Below are 4,978 nucleotides of genomic sequence, written 5' to 3'. Positions count from 1 at the left end.
AAAATTGTGAGAGTTGATGACCGACACGTAAACGCACCCCGGGGTTCGTCAATCGTGGAAATCACTTCGGGATCCCAAAACTAAGTAGAAACGGGCCAGAATCGGCTCAAACTGCGAGTCTTGACGACCAACGCGTAATTACATGTTGGGATTCGACAACCATGGAAATCGCTTTGGGACGCCAAAACGGTAAGTAATAGTCCATTAAACGGTTCAGAATCGACAAGAAACGCGACTGTTGATGACCGACACTTAAACGTAACCCGGGGTTTGTCAATCGTGGAAATCACTACGGGACCCCAAAACAGTGAGTAATAGTACATAAAACGGGGCAGAATCGGCCAAGACTGCGAGTGTTCATGACCGACACGTAAGCGCACCACGGGGTTCAACAACTATGGAAATCCCTTCGGACCCCAAAACAGTGAGTAATAGTCCACAAAACGGGCTCGAATCCAGTGTTGTTGACAGACACGAAGTGCACCTTGGGGTTCAACAACTATGGAAATCGCTTTGGACCCCAAAACGGTGAGTAATAGTCCATGAAACGGGTCAGAATCGACAATATTTGCGAATGTTGATGACCGACACGTACACGCACACCGGAGTTTGTCAATCGTGGAAATCGCTCTAGGGCCTCAAAACGATAATTCATAGTGCACGAAACGGACCAGAATCAGGCAAAAACTACGATTATTGATGACCGACATGTAAGCACTCAGTGGGGTTCAACAACCATGGAAATCGCTTTGGGACCCCAAAAACGGCGAGTAATAGTCCACGAAACAGGTTAGGATCGACAAAAAACCGCGAGTGTTGATGACTGACATGTAAATGCGCCCCGGGTTCATCAATAGTGGAAATCACTCCGGGACCCCAAAACAGTGAGTAATTGTCCATGAAACGGGCCAAAATCGTCCAAAACTGCGAGTGTTGATGACCGAGACGTAAGCGCACCTTGGTGTTCAAACACTATGGAAACTGCTCAGAATTGGCCAAAACCGTCTCTATTGACGACATACACTTAAACGCACCCCGGGGATCGTCAGTCGTGGAAACCGCTCTAGGACCCCAAAACGGTGGGTAGTAGTCCACGAAACGGACCAGAATTGGCAAAAATTGTGAGAGTTGATGACCGACACGTAAACGCACCCCGGGGTTCGTCAATCGTGGAAATCACTTCGGGATCCCAAAACTAAGTAGAAACGGGCCAGAATCGGCTCAAACTGCGAGTCTTGACGACCAACGCGTAATTACATGTTGGGATTCGACAACCATGGAAATCGCTTTGGGACGCCAAAACGGTAAGTAATAGTCCATTAAACGGTTCAGAATCGACAAGAAACGCGACTGTTGATGACCGACACTTAAACGTAACCCGGGGTTTGTCAATCGTGGAAATCACTACGGGACCCCAAAACAGTGAGTAATAGTACATAAAACGGGGCAGAATCGGCCAAGACTGCGAGTGTTCATGACCGACACGTAAGCGCACCACGGGGTTCAACAACTATGGAAATCCCTTCGGACCCCAAAACAGTGAGTAATAGTCCACAAAACGGGCTCGAATCCAGTGTTGTTGACAGACACGAAGTGCACCTTGGGGTTCAACAACTATGGAAATCGCTTTGGACCCCAAAACGGTGAGTAATAGTCCATGAAACGGGTCAGAATCGACAATATTTGCGAATGTTGATGACCGACACGTACACGCACACCGGAGTTTGTCAATCGTGGAAATCGCTCTAGGGCCTCAAAACGATAATTCATAGTGCACGAAACGGACCAAAATCAGGCAAAAACTGCGATTATTGATGACCGACATGTAAGCACTCAGTGGGGTTCAACAACCATGGAAATCGCTTTGGGACCCCAAAAACGGCGAGTAATAGTCCACGAAACAGGTTAGGATCGACAAAAAACCGCGAGTGTTGATGACTGACATGTAAATGCGCCCCGGGTTCATCAATAGTGGAAATCACTCCGGGACCCCAAAACAGTGAGTAATTGTCCATGAAACGGGCCAAAATCGTCCAAAACTGCGAGTGTTGATGACCGAGACGTAAGCGCACCTTGGTGTTCAAACACTATGGAAACTGCTCAGAATTGGCCAAAACCGTCTCTATTGACGACATACACTTAAACGCACCCCGGGGATCGTCAGTCGTGGAAACCGCTCTAGGACCCCAAAACGGTGGTTAGTAGTCCACGAAACGGACCAGAATTGGCCAAAATTGTGAGAGTTGATGACCGACACGTAAACGCACCCCGGGGTTCGTCAATCGTGGAAATCACTTCGGGATCCCAAAACTAAGTAGAAACGGGCCAGAATCGGCTCAAACTACGAGTCTTGACGACCAACGCGTAATTACATGTTGGGATTCGACAACCATGGAAATCGCTTTGGGACGCCAAAACGGTAAGTAATAGTCCATTAAACGGTTCAGAATCGACAAGAAACGCGACTGTTGATGACCGACACTTAAACGTAGCCCAGGGTTTGTCAATCGTGGAAATCACTACGGGACCCCAAAACAGTGAGTAATAGTACATAAAACGGGGCAGAATCGGCCAAGACTGCGAGTGTTCATCACCGACACGTAAGCGCACCACGGGGTTCAACAACTATGGAAATCCCTTCGGACCCCAAAATAGTGAGTAATAGTCCACAAAACGGGCTCGAATCCAGTGTTGTTGACAGACACGAAGTGCACCTTGGGGTTCAACAACTATGGAAATCGCTTTGGACCCCAAAACGGTGAGTAATAGTCCATGAAACGGGTCAGAATCAACAATATTTGCGAATGTTGATGACCGACACGTACACGCACACCGGAGTTTGTCAATCGTGGAAATCGCTCTAGGGCCTCAAAACGATAATTCATAGTGCACGAAACGGACCAGAATCAGGCAAAAACTGCGATTATTGATGACCGACATGTAAGCACTCAGTGGGGTTCAACAACCATGGAAATCGCTTTGGGACCCCAAAAACGGCGAGTAATAGTCCACGAAACAGGTTAGGATCGACAAAAAACCGCGAGTGTTGATGACTGACATGTAAATGCGCCCCGGGTTCATCAATAGTGGAAATCACTCCGGGACCCCAAAACAGTGAGTAATTGTCCATGAAACGGGCCAAAATCGTCCAAAACTGCGAGTGTTGATGACCGAGACGTAAGCGCACCTTGGTGTTCAAACACTATGGAAACTGCTCAGAATTGGCCAAAACCGTCTCTATTGACGACATACACTTAAACGCACCCCGGGGATCGTCAGTCGTGGAAACCGCTCTAGGACCCCAAAACGGTGGTTAGTAGTCCACGAAACGGACCAGAATTGGCCAAAATTGTGAGAGTTGATGACCGACACGTAAACGCACCCCGGGGTTCGTCAATCGTGGAAATCACTTCGGGATCCCAAAACTAAGTAGAAACGGGCCAGAATCGGCTCAAACTGCGAGTCTTGACGACCAACGCGTAATTACATGTTGGGATTCGACAACCATGGAAATCGCTTTGGGACGCCAAAACGGTAAGTAATAGTCCATTAAACGGTTCAGAATCGACAAGAAACGCGACTGTTGATGACCGACACTTAAACGTAACCCGGGGTTTGTCAATCGTGGAAATCACTACGGGACCCCAAAACAGTGAGTAATAGTACATAAAACGGGGCAGAATCGGCCAAGACTGCGAGTGTTCATGACCGACACGTAAGCGCACCACGGGGTTCAACAACTATGGAAATCCCTTCGGACCCCAAAACAGTGAGTAATAGTCCACAAAACGGGCTCGAATCCAGTGTTGTTGACAGACACGAAGTGCACCTTGGGGTTCAACAACTATGGAAATCGCTTTGGACCCCAAAACGGTGAGTAATAGTCCATGAAACGGGTCAGAATCGACAATATTTGCGAATGTTGATGACCGACACGTACACGCACACCGGAGTTTGTCAATCGTGGAAATCGCTCTAGGGCCTCAAAACGATAATTCATAGTGCACGAAACGGACCAAAATCAGGCAAAAACTGCGATTATTGATGACCGACATGTAAGCACTCAGTGGGGTTCAACAACCATGGAAATCGCTTTGGGACCCCAAAAACGGCGAGTAATAGTCCACGAAACAGGTTAGGATCGACAAAAAACCGCGAGTGTTGATGACTGACATGTAAATGCGCCCCGGGTTCATCAATAGTGGAAATCACTCCGGGACCCCAAAACAGTGAGTAATTGTCCATGAAACGGGCCAAAATCGTCCAAAACTGCGAGTGTTGATGACCGAGACGTAAGCGCACCTTGGTGTTCAAACACTATGGAAACTGCTCAGAATTGGCCAAAACCGTCTCTATTGACGACATACACTTAAACGCACCCCGGGGATCGTCAGTCGTGGAAACCGCTCTAGGACCCCAAAACGGTGGTTAGTAGTCCACGAAACGGACCAGAATTGGCCAAAATTGTGAGAGTTGATGACCGACACGTAAACGCACCCCGGGGTTCGTCAATCGTGGAAATCACTTCGGGATCCCAAAACTAAGTAGAAACGGGCCAGAATCGGCTCAAACTACGAGTCTTGACGACCAACGCGTAATTACATGTTGGGATTCGACAACCATGGAAATCGCTTTGGGACGCCAAAACGGTAAGTAATAGTCCATTAAACGGTTCAGAATCGACAAGAAACGCGACTGTTGATGACCGACACTTAAACGTAGCCCAGGGTTTGTCAATCGTGGAAATCACTATGGGACCCCAAAACAGTGAGTAATAGTACATAAAACGGGGCAGAATCGGCCAAGACTGCGAGTGTTCATCACCGACACGTAAGCGCACCACGGGGTTCAACAACTATGGAAATCCCTTCGGACCCCAAAACAGTGAGTAATAGTCCACAAAACGGGCTCGAATCCAGTGTTGTTGACAGACACGAAGTGCACCTTGGGGTTCAACAACTATGGAAATCGCTTTGGA

Source organism: Triticum aestivum, chromosome 5B (assembly GCF_018294505.1).
Source record: "Triticum aestivum cultivar Chinese Spring chromosome 5B, IWGSC CS RefSeq v2.1, whole genome shotgun sequence".
Lineage (NCBI taxonomy): Eukaryota > Viridiplantae > Streptophyta > Magnoliopsida > Poales > Poaceae > Triticum > Triticum aestivum.
Note: the sequence above shows the minus strand (reverse complement) of the source record.